The sequence below is a fragment of the Pinus tabuliformis genome, chromosome 8 (assembly GCF_031772625.1).
Source record: "Pinus tabuliformis cultivar Carrire ecotype Pingquan chromosome 8, CPIR1, whole genome shotgun sequence".
NCBI classification, from domain to species: Eukaryota; Viridiplantae; Streptophyta; class Pinopsida; order Pinales; family Pinaceae; genus Pinus; species Pinus tabuliformis.
The window spans coordinates 60,586,435-60,606,341 of NC_142294.1; the positions used below are offsets into that span (position 1 = coordinate 60,586,435).

A 19,907-nucleotide genomic window follows, 5' to 3' on the forward strand; every position below is an offset into this window, starting at 1 on the left:
AGACAAATCTGCACTGTTGTGCCTTTTTGCCTTTCCGCTCTCTGCTACACTGTTGCGTTTACACTACTGTGCACTGTCGTGCCTTTCTGGAAGAATTTATCTTCACGCTGCTGCGTGCTCTTCTCTGTTGTGTATCACTCTGCTGCTACAGCTGCTAACATTAAAACAGAACTGCTGTGCGGTATTTATATGCTGAAAGATATTTGATTAAAATAATAAAATATTACAAAATATCTTCTAATGTTTATCTCAGAATTTATTGCAGCAAGGCGGTGATGCCTTTATCAAAAAACAAGTCGGCTGTCTGCAGGGGAAATCAACTGAAACTTTAATGCATATTAATGTGCAGAAATATCAAAGGCGGCTTGGCTGCACGAACAGCCTGTAACATTTACTGCAAATCAGATTCCTGTGCAGCTGTTCATTGTTGCAGTTGGAATTAAATTCCAACACTCCCCCTTAATTTCAACTGCTGCATACCCAGACATTTTCTGAAATGATCGAAACCTTTCTTTGCTAATGGTTTTGTCAAAATGTCTGCAAGCTGATCCTCTGTTCTGCAGTGCTGCAAAACAATCTCACCATTGTTAACCAATTCACGTATGAAGTGATATTTGGTGTCTATGTGCTTTGTTCTTTTATGAAAAACAGAGTTTTTAGACAATGCTATTGCTGAGCTATTGTCACAGTAAATGGTTGTGCCATTTTCTTGTTCATGACACAAATCTTTGAGAACTCTTCTCAGCCATACTGCTTGGCATGCTGCTGCTGTTGCTGCCACATACTCTGCCTCTGCTGTTGACAAAGCCACAACTGGTTGCTTCTTGGAAGCCCATGAGATGGCTCCCGATCCCATATGAAACACATATCCTGATGTGCTTTTCCTATCATCAACACTTCCAGCCCAATCACTGTCAGTGTAACCTGTCAACATGAAACTTTCAGAAGAGGAGTATAAAATACCAAACCCCTTCGTTCCATTCACATACCTTAGAATTCTCTTGGCTACCTGCCAATGAGTCTCTTTCGGTCTTTCCATAAATCTGGAGATTAAACTCACAGCGTGCATAATGTCCGGCCTAGTTGCAGTCAAGTACATAAGGCTGCCAACTATGCTCTTGTACAATTTTGGATCAAAATATTTGCTGCTGTCTTCTTTGGTTAATTTCAGCCCCACTACTGTTGGAGTCACAGCAGCCTTGCTGTTCTGCATGTTAAATCTCTTCAAAACAGCTTCTACATATTTATCTTGAGAAATGAAAACACCATTTTCACTTTGGTCTACTTCAATTCCAAGAAAATATCTTAAGAAGCCTAAGTCAGTCATTTCAAATTCACTCTTCATGACTGCTTTAAAATCAGCAATGAGAGAAGCATCATTGCTAGTAAAAATCAGATCATCTACATATAAAACAACAATAATAATCTTACCGTCATTCTGCTTTATGTAGAGTGTGGGTTCACCATCACACTTAGCAAACCCATTCTCAATCAGATAAGCATCAATTCTGCTGTACCATGCTCTTGGAGCTTGCTTCAGCCCATAAAGAGCCTTCTTCAGTTTACAAACTTTATGCTCTTGTCCTTCAACTTCATAGCCCGGAGGTTGATCAACATAAACCTCTTCTTTTAACACTCCATTCAGGAATGCAGATTTAACATCCATCTGATAAATCTTCCATTTGTGTTGTGCTGCAATAGACAACACTGTTCTGACTGTTTCCATCCTTGCTACTAGTGCAAAGGTTTCATCATAGTCTCTGCCTTGTTGCTGCTTGTAGCCTTTCACAACAAGTCTTGCTTTGTGCCTGTCAATCTTACCTTCAGCATTGCTCTTGGTCTTATAAACCCACTTAACTCCAATGGCATCTTTGCCTTTAGGGAGATCCACTAACTCCCATGTTTTACTCTTCTCAATTGCACCAATTTCTTCATTCATTGCTTCAATCCATTTATCTTCATTTACAGCATCTTCAAAATGGATTGGGTCATCAATATGACAATACAAAGCAAATAATGAATTCAGACCGGTATTGTTACTTACCTCTCCTTGTTCATAAATCTCATTCAGATTTCTGAATCTTGGTCTTCTTGGTGTGCTTGGAGTTCCATCCGAACTTGAGGGTGTATTTGATCCCTGTGGTGTTTCAGCAGTAGCTGTTTGTGGTGTAACAGCAACTGTTCTTCCTTGACTTCTCAAGGCTGTTCGGATTCCAGCTTGTGGTGTGGTTTGTTGTACTTGCTGTGGTGTAGGAGGAGCCACCAAGGAAGGATTATTTGCTGCTGTCCCTTCCTCTTCTTCTTCATGAGACACTATTGTCTTCACATTCACTGTTTTTTCCAAGCTTCCATCCCAAGCTTCATCTTCAATGAACTGCACATCTCTGCTTACTATTAACTTCTTGGTGGATGGATTATAGAGTTTGTATGCTTTTGACTCATCACAATAGCCAATAAAGACACACTTCTCCCCCTTACTATCAAGCTTTTTCCTTAGCTGAGCTGGTACATGTGCATATGCCACACAACCGAATACTCTCATGTGAGTGACAGTTTGCTTTTGACCACTCCATGCCTCTTCTGGTATTCTGTTCATGACAGCTTTAGTTGGGCATCTATTCAAGATGTAAACTGCGCAAGTAACAGCTTCTGCCCAATACTCATACGGCAAGTGTTTTGCCTTCAGCATACTTCTGACCATGTCAAGAATGGTCCTATTCTTTCTTTCAGCAACACCGTTTTGCTGAGGTGTATACCTTGCTGTGAACTGCTTTTGTATGCCATTCTCCCTGCAAAAACGCAGAAATTCTTGGGAGATGTACTCTCCTCCTCTATCTGTTCTGAGCACTTTGATATAATGCCCACTCTGCTTTTCAACAAGAGTTTTGAAGTGGCGGAATTTCTCAAACACTTCACTCTTCTGTTTCAGCATATACACCCATGTCTTTCTGGTGTAATCATCAATAAAAGTTAAAACATATCTATTTCCAGCAAATGATGGTATTTGCATCGGTCCACACACATCAGAGTGAACAATTTCCAAGGGTGCTTTTGCCCTTATACTCTTTCCTGCTGGAAAGCTTTCTTTATGTTGCTTGCCCAAGATGCAGCCTTCACAAAGGCTGTCCGGTTTCTCAATCAACGGCAATCCCTTTACCATGCCCTTTCTGTGCAACAGATTCAGGCCTCCGAAATTGAGATGTCCAAATCTCAAATGCCACAACCAATTCACATCTTTCACCTGTTCTTGAAAGACTTCTTGTGTTACAGCCGCAATAGTTCTGCCTTCCTTCAAATCTGCCCTGAGTTTGAGAGGAAACATTCTATTGCTGGTCATCTGCACCTGTGCAATGATCTTCTTACTTGGAGGTATGTCTCTGATAGTACACAAATCATCTTTGAAGAACACGTTGTAACCTTTGTTCATGAGCTGTCCAATGCTCAAAAGATTACATTTCAGACCAAGTACATAGTATACAGCTTGCACAGTCATCTGTTCTCCATTTTTTGCTCGGATATTGACACTGCCCTTACCCTTGACAGTTATCTTATCATCAGTCCCTGTTGTTACCTCAGATTTCACATTTTCATCCAGATTGGCAAACATTGCAATATTTCCTGTCATGTGATTACTACAACCTGAGTCTAAGAACCAAAAATCATCTTGTTTGTCTTGTGCTATGTTACATGTTAACAGCACATTCTTTGGGTTCTTATCTTCTTCATTTGCAAAATTAACATTCTGCCTATTGTTCATGTCATTTTGTTTTTTCTTGCATTCATTGGCATAGTGCCCAAATTTTTTACAATAATGACATTGGACTTGGGATTTGTCATACCTTTGTCCATGAGCTTGCTGTTTGCTTGAACCTTCAGCTTGGTTCTGATTGCAGCTCCTTCCGCTTGTGCTAGCTGGATAATTTCTGCCTCTGTTTTGGCTTCTTCCACGACCTCTGTAATTTGCTCTGCTTCCACCTCTTCTTTGGCCAAAAGACATCTGAGTCTTGAATGCTTGCTCAAAAGAGGAATCTGTTCCTCTACTCAGTCTGTGTTCATGAGACAACAGAGAAGCACTCAGCTCATCTACCGTGAACTGTGAGAGATCTTTTGTTTCTTCTATTGCCACCACAATAGATTCAAACCTTGAGGGTAAACATCTCAAGATTTTCTCTACAACCCTTCTATCTTCAAGAATCTCACCATGAGATCTTATCTGGGTTATCAAGCCAATAACCTGGGTGAAGAGTGAATCTATTGTATCAGATTCCTTCATGCTGAGATTTTCAAAGTCTCTCCTCAACATCTGCAACTTTGCAGTCTTCACCTTCTCCATGCCTTGGTAGGCAGTTTGGAGAATATCCCATGCCTCCTTAGATTTTGTTGCTGCTGCAATCCGCGGAAAAACACTTTCATGTACTGATTGGAAGAGGAAAAAGAGGGCTTTGGCATCCTTCTTCTTGTCACTCTTCAACTGGTCTCTTTCTGCTGCTGTCAAAGCAGCCAGTGCTGTTGCATCTGCAGGTTCAGCATAACCTGTTTCAACCAGCTCCCATATTCCTTGAGAAGCAAACAATGCTTTCATTGTTATGGACCAATAACTGTAATTTTTCCCATTAAACTGAGGCAGTTGGGGATTTGTCAAACCTGTTCCAGCATCTGCCATCTTAACCTGTACTGGTAAAAAAAAGGTACTGACTGTATTTTGAAAAACAAGCAAAAACTTTCTCTGCTAGAAAAATCTGCTTAACAAACTTCTTACAGCTCCTACAGTGAAAAACAATCTCTGTTTTTGACTCACTGAGTGCCTAGACTAGCTCTGATACCATGTTGGAATTTTCTGATAAATTCCATAACAGACAGACAAAAATCGCACTCTGTTTTTACACAGAAAAACAGAAAAAATCGCTTGCTGGAAACGGTGTTTCAGCAACACAGTTTTTTTTCAGTTGCTGAAACAGGTGTTTCAGCAACGCTGATCGTGGTGTTTCAGCAACGTAAATTTTTGACGTCAAGTAATTTTTAAGTTACGGTGTAACAGCAACAGGAAAATAACTTGCGTTTAATAAAAGTAAACTAACTGTTACAGGAATTTCATAAGAGATTGTGCTTGAAAAAAAACGCTGCTGTTTTACACAAATAAGATCTGTGTTCTCTCTTAGTAAACAAACATAAAACAAATTACAGACAAATCTGCACTGCTGTGCCTTTTTGCCTTTCCGCTCTCTGCTACACTGTTGCGTTTACACTGCTGTGCACTGCCGTGCCTTTCTGGAAGAATTTATCTTCACGCTGCTGCGTGCTCTTCTCTGCTATGTATCACTCTGCTGCTACAGCTGCTAACATTAAAACAGAACTGCTGTGCGGTATTTATATGCTGCAAGATATTTGATTAAAACAATAAAATATTACAAAATATCTTCTAATGTTTATCTCAGAATTTATTGCAGCAAGGCGGTGATGCCTTTATCAAAAAACAAGTCGGCTGTCTGCAGGGGAAATCAACTGAAACTTTAATGCATATTAATGTGCAGAAATATCAAAGGCGACTTGGCTGCACTGAACAGCCTGTAACATTTACTGCAAATCAGATTCCTGTGCAGCTGTTCATTGTTGCAGTTGGAATTAAATTCCAACAAAAAAAACCTAGCTCCATCAGAGTAAGTTGTAGACATGAGAATCTTACAGTGAAGCGACAGAATGAGCGGTTGAACAACGGGAACTGGGGCGAGTTGGTTACCCTTAACTTCTCGTTTTCAACCTATGTTGTTGGATTAAGCTGTGCGAAGATCAACAATAGACACAAGGTCAAGTGTCTCATGGGAAAGACAAGGAATTTAATAAGTGTACCCTAGGGATTGAGAAACATCAATATAGTATATATGATAACAATGAAAGTAGATATGATAACAAGCAACAGACGGTCATGATATTAGTCCTAGGTATCACGATATTGATAAACATAGCTATTCCAAACAAGTGGTATAACCTGTATTACCCATGCCACTCATTTAACTAAGTTGTTAACATATTACAAAAAGTGAGATAGTTGGATTTTATTTGCTAATCATAATAGCTTAACAATTGATTAACTCAAGATAAATGTGTTGTTACTCTTGTTGGAATAATGTAGAAATGATATGTCCAGATAGAGTTAATGAGTTGTATTCTCATAGTTAATGTTGAGTCTATCTGTCATGAGTTGTGTCTTCGTAGTTTGTGTAAGTGAGTTGTATCTGAGTCATAGACTCTACTTTCCGAGTTGTTATGTTGATTGAGTCTAGTGACCCCATCATTATATGATGGGACATATTGTGATGTATTTGCAAGAAGCAAGTGTGCAGGCTTAGGCCTGAATTAATAAAGTGTTCAGTTGTGTTAACTCTGTATTTTCTAATAACTCTATTAATGTGTTAAGAAAGTACAAGGGTTAAAAACTATATTGTTACTCTATTAATGTGTTAAGAAAGTACAAGGGCTAACAACTATGGTAAATTTGTTATATACATATAAAAAATTAGGATATCTATGTACATGTTACATTATCCCTTTTTACATGTTATATTAAATTAGAAAAATTTAATATTTAAATATAATATTTTAAAGTGAAACAACTTTTATAACTTAATATTATTAATAATTTTTTTTAATAAAAATTAAATTGAATAAAAGTTATAATTTGAAATTTCAACATTTTTTCCAATTATCTTAATATCAATATCACACATTGTTAATAAACTTATTTTTTAAAGTCAAGAGGCATAGAATAGATGGTGATAGGATATACTATAAAGGCACTCCATGATGTGAAAATTACCCATTCAAAATTTAGTGAGAACAAATCCAACCATTTTCAAGGCCCATGTAACTCTTTGATCCTCGAATTTTGATAAATTAAATGCCCCTGATCAAAATTCCAAGAAACAAAAATAAATAAAATTCTATTCAAAATCTATAATTTAAAATTTCACATAAACTTTCTCCCCTACCATCACCATTATATGATTACAAATACTATATAATGAATAATGTAACCATAACCCGTGCATAATTAAAGATACTATATAACAAATAATTAATTAAAGATACTATATAATAAATAATCAATCGTACCATAACAATGTATTACTAAATATATTCTATAATAAATTTGTTGGGGGGGGGGGGAATTAAGCTATAAATTTAAAGTAACATTAATATGGAGATTGTTATGCAGCAGGGAAGAAAAAATAAAAAAAATGATACTATGCTATGAATAATTAATACAACATACGAGTAAGGATATTCTGTATCTAATAATTTAAATTAATATTAATATGAAGTAATACTAATACACATCTTTCCGTCTTCCAGGAATGAATTAGTATTTCAATGAATGAGAATATAATTTGTTGCGATAATCTATTGAGAATTTTCATTAAAATTATAATTTTAAGAAACCATTTTTTACACATCTTTTCCTTGGCGAGGAAATAAATGAATATTTGCAAGTATTAAAATATAATTGGTCATGGTATTACATTCATTATATTGTGTTTCACATATGTTCGTGAAGTGAAGGATCATTAAATTGGTATTCACACCGCTGCAAAAAAAAAATAAAATTGATCGGTTTGAGTGGGTTTAATATATAATGTGAGTGGGGTTAATGGTTAAGAGTATGTGTTTCCTTCTAAGAGGTCACAGATTCAAAACCAAGGGGGGTAGAGTATGTATGCCTTCGTAGACTTAGTAGTCAAATCGCTGCACGGAGGTGGGTCCTTTGTCCCACAAACAAGGGGATCTCATACACCAATTTAGTGTCTAGCTTGGCTGTGACCTTAAAAATGGATATTATTATTATAAACAAATATCAAGAGCACTTAAAAGATGCAGCTTATATATATATATATATAAATTATTAACGCTACATTTTTGTGGTTGATTTTTAATTTTATTTTTAAAATAAATTTTAAAATAATTAAAAATATATAATTAATATGAATAAAATTAACTAATTTTTGAACATTTATTAAATTTTTAAAATATTCTGAAATTTTATATTTATTGAATTTTTAAAATATTCCCAAATTTATTATCATAACCTAACCACTATATCTAATTGTGAAGATTATATGTGTAATAAAAAATCCACAAAATTAAGAGTGCTAATATTAGGAATCAATGCTTCCCACCACCATTGTGGATATAAATATAATCAAAATATATGTATAATATAAAATATTTATTATTATTATTATTATTTTTCCATTGATCAGAGATTTATACATATTTGGTTAACTTTTGGTCGATTCCCATGTTGTACTTCTAAAATCTTGAAACAACACGGTATATCCAAAATTGACAAGCGTGCACAAGAAGTATGGATCTATTTCAACACTAGCTATGGAATTGCTTATTCTATAATATAGAGTATCAAAGTATGATAGACATTCAAAGATGTTTCAACAACCGTTGCTAAATTTAACCTCTGCATCTTTTTCTTCGACTCCCCTTCCCCGAAATTTGAGACCCTCTTCTTCATGAAAATTAGATGTCGTAATTATTTCGTCAATTGCTTCATGTCTGTCGAGGGAGTCTAATATTGTAGATGGTTTCTTTTCATCAAGTGTTGAAATAACTACATTCAATAGTTCGAGTGGGTCATCCAGGCTACTTACCAAAATTTCTGAGATGTCTGCATGATCTGTATTTGTATGATTAGTTTTGTTGTGCTAATAACAATTACAGATTTATAAACATGTGCTTGCTTCTTGCTTTTTGTGCTAGGTTTCATTAGTTGTTGGTGCTTACAAACAGGTAAATTTCTTTAAGTTAAACAAGACATTCATGAACAAAATAGCTTCAAAAATGAATAATGAACAACAAACATGTAGAGTACAACAAACCATCAAAGAGACACATTAACATAGTGTTTTGATGAAGGAGTTCACCCCTCCTGAGCTACATCTCTTTGGTCTAGCTTCCATGGCTTAGGGCTTTGTATTAGCTCAATGTGACATCTCTTTAGTCTAGCTTCCATGGCTTAAGCCTCTATATTAACTCAATGTGGCAAAAATATTGTTTACAAAGATCTATGACTCCTAATATCTGCACTAATGTGTTCAGAAGGTCCAAATTAACTAAGAACACTTCTTTCTGATCTCAATTTGGTCGAAAATTGAGCAAGTTATGCTTCATTCAATTTTTCCTAGGAAACCCTGCTAAATCTGGAGAGACTCCAGTTAATTCCACCAAAACTGACAGTTTCGTCGAACTGGGCACGCCTCCAAAACTGCCGCCAAGTTCATCTTTAGATTAATTAATGTTAATTAGAATTAATTAACTTCTAAGCGGGATTAGCAGCACGCTTAGTGCTAGCCCTAGCCCCCGGTTTTGGCACGTGGTTGTATGGAGAGGGGACTGGCTCCCTCCTCTTTGCCAACCCCCTCTTCTCCCACCATGGGATCATGGTCACATTAAATATATGTTTCTCACCACCATTTGACAAGTAATGAAATGGTTTATTGGGAAGCATTGGAGTTTAGGAGGGGGAGGTCATGAGTTCGATTCCCCCTCCCTCTGTCCTCCATATGATTTCGTCGCTCTAAATAAATTCGAACTTTTACGTTAACCATTTGACATTTAACCAATGTGCCATTCAAACTAATATTATATATATATATATATATATATATATATATATATATATAATATTATAATATAATATATAGTTAAAAAAACCATATAATATAAAATAAAATTATATATATAATAATATTTAAATAATTAAAAAAAAATCAAATTCCACCTTGGAGCCAACTAGGCAATTTCACCTTCCCTAAGACAAACTGGTGAATCCGGAAGTGACACTTGTCACAACCCCATTGGGCAAAAACTAGAGAAGATTCTCCTTTTTTCACTGGACTGCCATGTCATCATTCTATCCCATTTTGCAATTTTTTTAGTTGTTTAGGAAAACGAATAGCAGGTATTTTTTTCTTCATCCAGACTCTGTTTTCGACGAAATGAATTGCGTGCAATCGTCTTGACGACACGGACGCAGCATACAGTTTTCGAGCCAATATGAGAACTTTGAATTTTGAGCTAAATATTGAGCACCTAATCATTCCTCCGTACCAGAAGCTTTTTAGACCCCAAAATATACTATTATCTGACAAGTAAATGAGGGTACAACCCCCTCGCATTTCCAAGCTCGATCCAGTTGGTTTTTGACGAATTTGTTTCCTTTAGATCCTCTCTAAGGAAATCAACATTCACTTGTCTTGAGGACCCCGTTTTATACCTGCACTTGTCTTTGCCCTTTTCAATCTGATCTTGCACTGTTTGTTGCACCATTTTCAGTGGTTCATAAAATCTTGTGGTTTTTTCCATGTCACCATCAAAAGCAACATCCTCCTTACCAAGATGACATAACAAAATATAATGCAAATGGATGACAAATTTCACTACTTGGTTCACATGACTCAAGCCTGATTGTACATCTTGAAAGTATGAAATTTTCTCAACATAAATTTCATGTAAAACATAATGACGCTTGAATACAACAGTTACATAACCAATAGGCCTAAAAGGCATAACAATGAACTTGTTGCTCATACCTCTTTTGTACCTTCGAACCAAGTGAAATTTTTGACAAGTATCCATATGAAAGTGCATGGATCACTGTAACTTAATATTTACACCAAGGAAATATTCTGAATGAAATAAGATGATGAAGTTGCTTGCATAAATTTAAAACTCAAATGAACCTTTCAAGTTTGAAAGAGCATAAAAAATAATTGAACTGATCTTTTGGTTTGAAGCAACATATGCCTCTTGTTGTTTTCCTTCCCACTGGAAGACTTTGCGCACACATGACAGTGCATGCTAAGGAGCTTCAAAAGAAGAAATGTCAACAACAACTCTCCTCCAACATTGGGCTACTCCCAACAAACCTCTTATCAAAATGACGATCTTGGGCGTTGACCAATCAACAATGGCATCCAACTTGGAGAGGCTTGCCTTCAACTTACCTCCTCCAATATCATGGCCCAAATGCATCAAAGAAGTGAAACCCAACTTGTACTTTGATATCTTCAAAACATCAAACAATTTTCCTTCATAGATGACATGTGCATAAGAAAACTTTCTAAACATGTTTATGTCACCCAAGTGGACAATTTCTTCAAGAAATGACTCTTTTTTGTCATAATTCAAATACATGTATGTAATAGAAGTGCTATAAAGAACACACAACATTAAAAATCCATACAAACCATTCTTGTTTGGTGGTATGTATATTCTTGCACTGACCTCTTTTCACAACTTTTCTTTGATGAAAACTATTCCTTTTGTCCTCTTTCTTGAAATACTTACAATTCCTCTTTGGCACCATAACCATCGGTGCACAACATGGCGTAAGGGACGATTGAATGAACCGATTATTCAACAAACTTTTACATTGCATTGGTGTCTCTACACTTTGCAATTTTGTGACCCTTGCATGCTAACATAATAAAGAGAAACCTCTTGCTACAAAGATATTTCATGTGAAGTTTGTTCCTCCTTGAAGGACAATTATTTCACAACCTAAAATACTTCATCACTCTGATAAACTGAACCAACCAAATCAAAATTGAAACTTGCATTACATGCAACAACATTTTCATAAACAATATCATCATTTGGCTTGAACATGAGAAGTACTAAACTTTTACTTGAATTCACTAGTCTTTTTGCCTTCTCTGCATTAACCAATGAAATGTTTAGCTTTTTGTGATGGGCTCTCACTATGTACTCCACACCATCCTTGAACAAGTGATACTTGTTTTCATGGCAGTAAAAGACTGCTTTCCGATCATACAAATATGGACTACCCAACACCACACCTGAAATATCAAGCGGTACTACATCTAACTCTACTTAGTCAACAAAATTTGCAATGATTGCAAACTTAAACAAACATTTTCTTGTAACCTGTAAACTTGTGTCTCTTGTTATCCATCCCAAAGGGTATGGTTTATGGTGAGGTACAATTTCAAGATTCAACCTGTTGACCAAGTCTTCAGAGATTAGATTCGCTTGTGACCCACTATCGAAGAGTGTGTCAATCTTGGTCTGTTTAGATATGACCCTAACACGAAATAATGCAATTCATCTATTTTCATTTGGAGTAGTAGTAGTGTTACAGTTTTGTGAACTAGTGCTTGAAATATCTTGTTTTCCTTTGATTCCCATGACAATGATTTTGTTTTCATCATCTGATTCAGAACTTAAATCTTCATGAGTGATAACAGTGGTTTTTTGTTTCCATTTATTGTTGAACTTATTTGGTCTCATTTCTGGATGCAATTTTCAGCAGTGGGCTTCATCGTGCCCCTCTTTGGAATAGTGTTTGCATGTGATTTTATCCCATTCTTTCTTCACACTTGCATTTTTCTTTCCCTTCCATTTTCCTCCTTTCTCTTTCTCCTTACCCTTAGGTGGATTTTTATTACTATCCTCTTCATAAGTGTTATTTCCTATAGATTCAAGATGTGTGGCTTGCACACATACTTCATCCAAATTATTTGGATTGAACATAAGAATAGTGTGTATAAGATAGGAATGTATACCCCCCAATATAATTCAGCAGTGTATCTTGGGAATTCAAATTCACTCCTAATAACAAAGCCCTTTTCCTAAACTATTGTGTATAATCTTGGACTGTTTGGCCTTTAAGCTGCCTAAAATTCTGCCAACTCATAATGGCTTTTGCATATAGGCTAAAGGATAAAACTGTCTTTTAATTGCAGAAAAAAAATTCAACCCAAGTGATGGATATCTTACCATGGATTCTCATTTCCTCTTGAGTCTTTGCTTCCCACCAAACTGGTGTAGCTCCTTCTACCCTTAGTGAAGCCAATTAGATCTTTATGCCATCTTCTTGAAGGTTCTAAATTCTGCAGTATACCTCCAACTGTCGAATCCAATTGTCTAACTTTTCTACATTCACTTCTCCATTGTACATGGGAAGTTCGAATTTTATGTCCAATTTCAGTAATGGAGTTTTTCCTTTTGGGGTTTTAGAATGAGTATGGGCAGTTGTGGTAGTGGAAGATGATGTTGTGTGAGATGGTGAAGATGATGAGGAAAATGATGGTGGAGATAGAAGTGGCTTTCCACCATTCCCTTTGGAATACTTCTTCTCATCTTTTTTTTCCTCTGAGCTTCCTTCTCCATGTGGAGGTTTAAAACTCTCTCCAACCATTTTAGTGTTCCTCTCTTCATAGAGGACTTTAACCATCTAAGTCAAAGAAAACTTTCTTGAATTCTTCCTCTTCTGAAGAGGGACCTTTAGGGTCTCCTTCTCCAGACATAATGGCTATCGATTCAGGCTCAAAAATTTGTATTGATTGTACCTCTTCAATCTCAGTTGAAGGCAAAGCTTGAGGAGTTTCAAGTGCAGCTGGAATTGGAAATTTGGGTGGTGGAAATTGTGGCCTTGTGGCTCTCCTTCTTCTGGGCATTACCTCACGAGTTGCAACCAATAAATTCCCTTCTCTTCTCTGTAACTTTAACTTTGTAAGCATCACAATTTTGCAACCATTAAAATCCTAATTGCACAAACTCATGCAATCAAGCAATTAAACCTTGGCCTCCGATGCCAACTTGATCTATATTTGTATGATTATTTTTGATGTGCTAATAACAATTATAGATTTATAAACATGTGCTTGCTTCTTTCTTTTTGTGCTGAGGTTTCCTTAGTTGTTGGTGCTTACAAACGGGTAAATTTCGTTAAGTTAAACAAGACATTCATGAACAAAATAGCTTCAAAAATGAATAATGAACAGAAAACATGTACAATGTAGCAAACCATCAAAGAGACACATTAACGCAATATTTTGATGAAGGAGGTCATCCCTCCTCGGCTACATCTCCTTGGTCCAGCTTCCATGGCTTGGGCCTCTATATTAGCTCAATGTGGAAAACATGTTGTTTAAAAAGCTCAATGGCTCCTAATACCTGCACCAATGTGTTCAGAAGGTCTAAATTAGCTAAGAACACTTCTTTCTGATCTCAATTTGGTCGAAAATTGAGCAAGTTATGCTTCATTCAATTTTTCCTAGGAATCCCCACTAAATCAGGAGAGACTCCAGTGAAATTCGCCAAAACTGACAGTTCCGTCGAACATGGCGTGCCTCCAAAACTGTCGCCAACTTAATCTTCATATTAATTAATGTTAATCAGGATTAATTAACTGCTAAGCGAGATTAGGGGCACGCTTAGCACTAGCCCTAGCCCTAGCCCTCGGTTCTCACACATGGTCGTATGGAGAGGGGGTTGGCTCCCTCCTCTCCTGCGCGTCGGATCATGGTCGCATTAAATATATGTTTCTCACCACCATTTAACATGTAATGCAATGGTTTATTGGTAAGCATTGGATTTTGGGAGGGGGAGGTTGTGGGTTTGATTCTCCCTCTGTCCTTCATATAATTTTGCCGCTCTAAATAAATTCGAACTTTTACATTGACCATTTGACATTTAACCAATGCGCCATTCAAATAATTTGCGGAATTTCAAATAATATGCGAACTTTGGTATTAAATATATATATATATATATATAGTTAAAAATACCATATAATATAAAATATATAATATATATATATATATATATATATATATATATATATATATATATATATATATATATAATTAAAAAAAATCAAATTGCACCTTGGAGCCAACTAGACAATTTCACCTTCCCTGAGATAAACTGGTGAAGCAAGAGGTGACACTTGTCATAGCCCCATTGGTAGAAAACTGAAGAAGGTTCTCCTTGCTCACTGGACTGCCATGTCATCATTCTGTCCCATTTTGCAATTTCTTTAGTTGTTTAGGAAAACAAATAGCAGTCTTTTTCTCCTTCATCCGGACTCTGTTTTCGACAAAATGAATTGTGTTACGATCGTTTTGACGAGACAGATGCACCATATAGTTTTCGAGCCAATCTGAGAACTTTGAATTTTGAGCACTAATTACTCTTACTCTCCAAACAAAAAAATATGACTCTCCAAAGAGCTCTTACTCTCCGAGACTTGTATAGAGTAGTTATGTATTTACAGCAGCACACGGTATTCACTCCACCTCTTTCTATACAGCTAGTAATAATGTGATTTTATGAAAATAGTAGGTAGTTCCATTCCGATCCAATGTTCAAGTTGGCATCATTCGACTGAGAATGTTTCCCACAAACACGAGTGAGGTGCACCTGATCATTGCAAGAGTCATTTCAGCACCTCCAGACATTTTATCCTCCACCACAAAAAACAACGGGTGATATTCAATTTGCAAGTAATTGAAAGCAAGCCATTTGAATGTGTTGGAAAAGCAGAGGAGCTTAGACACAAATTAACACAAAACACTCGAACTACGACTCTTCTATTGATCACACAAAACTTGATTATTACAATGAATCTGATGAAGGGTATTTAACCTTTTCTACCTAGCAACCCACCTAAAATTACTTGACATGAACACACACTTAACTCAATTAACTCACACTCTAAATATGGATTGCACTTAACTCTTCATCCATCACTCGACTTGACTCAACGCTCAACACTCAACACTCAGTTAACTGACTCTCTAATTTTAGCCAACTTTGGCATACAGTGGTAATTAGGAAAGGTAGAGGAGACAAAACAAAAATTCACACACAAAACACGAGTTGCGACTCTTCTATTGATCACACAAAATTTGATTTAACTATGCTTGTTAGAGTTACAATAGAAATTGACTCAATCATCACTCAAACATGCCTGTTGGTCTATGTCTCAGCGAGGCTTACAATGACTCAAGACTTTCACAATTTTGCATTTTTTTTCTCTACTTCCAAATTTTATATCCTCAAAATTTCTTCATTCTCGTTGTGTGTTCTTGTTATAGGCTCCATATTATTTTACTTGTTGTCGCTGCAATTTTTCTTTGACTTTTCTTGAATTTGTGCTGAAACAAAATCTCATCTTGCCTACTACACCTTCCTCTTCAAATATTTGTTCAACCATGGACTGTTGCCACAACTTTTCATCTTTAAATTGCCTTCTTTCCTTTGCTCCTTGTGCTTCATATACTTGACTTTCTTTCTGCCATATTTCTTGATAGTAAAATCTTATCTCTTCTTGACTCCATTGCTGAAAAATGGTTTCAATGCATTCATCTTTGTCTTCAGAAATATCCATATCATTCTTTTCACTTTCATCATCAGGTATTGTTGTTTTTTCCTTGTAATCTTCACACTCAAGAACAATATTCACCATTTCATTCAATTCTTTTATTCTAGCTGCTGCTTTAAGACACACATGAATTTGTTCTATTGGTTTATGAATCCATTCTTCAATGAGCTTCAAATCTGCATCAAATATATTAACAACCTTGTTTTCAACTTTTTCGCTCATGCTATTCTGAACACCTGCATATTCAAAAACAATGTTAAAAACATATTTATTATACTCTTAAGCGAGAGATTCCTTCTCTACATCTTCCTTCTCCACCTTCTTTTCAACTTCATTGAAACTATCTTCCACCATTATGTGGTAGGTGGATATTCTCATCAAAAACTCTTCAATCACTTATCCTCTTCTTGATCATTAGTTGTTGCTAGATCATGTACTGCTCCATGAGCATTTCCAACTACTTCATATCTTGCTGCTACAATGGCAGCTTCAACCTTCAATTTTTCATCAAAATTCACACTTACAATATTTCCACAATAAATCCATGTTTCAAAAAAGAAACCACACATATCATCAACATAATGTTTATCCACACTATGGTGGGATATATGAGCATGCATGTGCTCATTGTCAATTTAATTGACAGTTTTTTACTTCACCAAATCCATCAGTTGCCGCTGGATTCACCAATTCACATCTAACTTTGTAGTCATCATCCACATGTGTCTCATCACATTGGGATTCACCATGATCTGCACCATCCACGTTACAGTGGAGTCTTTGAATATTTATATGTTCTTGCTCTGCTTCACACACAGAGGCTTCAACTTCTCTCTTTGCAATGTTTTTTGCATCTTCTTCATCCATATGCATGCTTGCATAATGGGTTTCAATTTTATGGTCTTGACAACCATTCATCCACTTTTGAGTGGGATTCTCCAAGCTCTGTTGTCCTCTTAGAGTCTTTCTTATCTACTCTCATATCTGCGACTGGCTTTTTTTCTTGTGACATAACCTGTTGCTGCATGTCACTCCCCCTTGCATCAAATTCTTCTTTGTCTTTTGCTAGACTTCTCAGTTACTTGGTTGCGCCCTAAACCTTTCTAAACACGACAACAATCTTTGCCTCTTCTTTTCGATTTCTTTCTTAGTCTTATTCAATCGCGCTATGTGACCCATGACTACTGTCATTCCTCTGTCTTATAGTTTCTTTCCTGATTACATGAGGCTATCTTCCATATTACCCCCCAAAAAAATATGATTTTTAATATGCGCCCCCGTAAGGCACAATCTTCACTCAAAAAACTTTATGTATTAAGTGACTCCTTAATTACGAGTCAACTCTCACCGCGTGACTCTTTAAACAATTTTTCGTGAAAAATTACTCTTGACTTGGTTAACGCGGTTGTGACTGCTTGAGGCCTACGTACTAACGTTCTTCATGAAGGTGAAGTCCCGCGTTAGTCTCCTAACACTACAATCGTAAGTTTGATGCGTGTGTCACCAAAATATGGTAAGGTTGTGATCTTTAACGTTGCTCTTTTCTAAGCCCACAAGCACTATAACGCATTGAATACCACTGTATGGTGCGTTATAGCTCAAACAAGAGGAAAAACATATTTCACTCTTCTCTGACATGGACGACTCCTAATCCATTCTCCGTGGCTCTTTGTAACCTAGATCTCATACCAATTTGTTGGAAAAGCAGAGGAACTTAGACACAAATTAACACATAAAACACTCGAGTTGCGATTCTTCTATTGAACACACAAAACTTGATTATTACAATGAACCCAGTGAAGGGTATTTAACCTTTTCCAACCGCAAATTGCCTAAAAATACTTGACATGCACACACTTACCTCAGTTAACTCACACTCTAAATATGCACTGCACTTAACTCTTCATCCATCACTCGACTTGACTCAACACTCAACACTCAATACTCAGTTAACTCACTCTCTAATTTTAGCCAACTCTAGCATGCAGAAGTAATTACAATTTATAATAAAATACAGGAAAAGAACAGAAAGAGAGGTGTATGTGCATGTCCATCATGCCGGGCTCAACAATGCAGGGTTGAGCCTGTCCCTGTGTTTGGTTGTGAAGATAATTATGTGTTTTGCTCCAGAGCACGACCACAGCCCATCCGTGAAGTTCAGAATACCTGAAAGAGTAACTTGGCTTACGTTTCTCTCTTCATCATCAGTTGCTCCTCCATTGGGCTTCAGAGGCTTGGAAAGCCTGTTGTTTAAATCCAAGAAGCAATGGACATCCTCGATAACAATCAGTGATTTGTTGGTTGTCTGTATGAGCAACGTGCAAATTTCATTGTCTTTGACTTTTGTGAGCTCCAAGTCGTGCACGTTGTACTTCATATAATTGGCTATGGTGGCAACGAGACTGGATTTTCTAGTTTCGGGAGGAACATAGAGAAGGTACCCTCGCTTCCATGGACATCAAACTCTGCTATGAAACTCTTTTCCTTGCGTGAACCGGTCCAGGTCTCTTAAGATCTTGGCCTTCATCATGGGATCCAGGGCCAGAGAATCGAAAGAAGAGGGATGCTTGAATGTAACACCAGTCCATCCTAGTCTGCTGCCCCATTTGTATCTATTATTGGTATACAGTGTTCTGGTGTTGTTCGCTCTCTCCAATTTAGCTGCACAACTTGCGATGTGATCAAAATATCATGACAAAAAAGACTTGCTTGGCTTGGCCACATTTAGGGTAAACCAATGGCTCTCAAACTGGTCTTCCTTGCCATGATATTGACATGGCAAGACCACCAAATGGGGTTTCCCATGAAGCAGTCAATCACCGCCTCATCGAAAGCTAGACAGAAGTCTGGTGTGGTGGAGTCCTTGGAGCGAAATAAAGTGAGTCTTTTGGTGCCCTCAATGGTGTCGAGGCGAGGCAAGTAGAGCTCCACATTGTGATATACCTCATTGGAAGTCACACCATGATTGCCCTTAAACTCTGGAATGTCGAGATAGTAATAAGGGTCGAAACGATTCCGGAAATAAAACCACCATTGATTCATCCACTGAATCAACCATTCTTAGAATTGTGAAGACAGGATATTGTGGAGAAGAGTGAAAAGGCCTACCAATGACCATAATTATACAATCTCGTTATGCATATTTCTGAACCTTTAACTAATTAGGGAGAAAAAGACACAGAAGAAAATTCCTTTACAAGAAAGTGAAAGTAAAATGCACAATAAGAGTCGACACAGAAGAAAATTCCTTTACAAGAAAGTGAAAGTAAAATGCACAATAAGAGTCGAAAGGATCCCTTCATCACAACCTTCATCAAAAAGAAAATCCAACCACAGTGAAACTTCCCACTGACCACACCAACCACTGTGCTACGAGTGTTTGTCTTTCCCTACGCGAATTGCGAAGTGACTTGACAGTGTTTGTAATTGTTTATTGATTTATTACACATCGTTCGAACTTCCATACACCAAACAAATATTCACGCTGGATCATAGAATTTTGTCGTGCACATAACAATATACGTATATATATTATTTTTATTTTTAAAGTAGGTAGTGCTAAAATATATTATAAATTTGAAATCCATAACATGTATCATTATATATACATGGAAAAGTTATTTTTATATTTTTACATAGTAATAAAAATTACAATTTTATTATAAATTATTTCATACACAACTAGAGAAACCCTAGAAAATGACACAAT

The 19,907-nt window shown here is 36.5% G+C and overlaps 1 pseudogene; it reads right to left on the reverse strand.

The window, feature by feature from the left end:
- Nucleotides 1-8,441: 8,441 nt before the first annotated feature.
- The window catches only part of LOC149234147 (AAA-ATPase At3g50940-like), a 45,751-nt pseudogene continuing 34,285 nt past the window's right edge, over nucleotides 8,442-19,907 (reverse strand).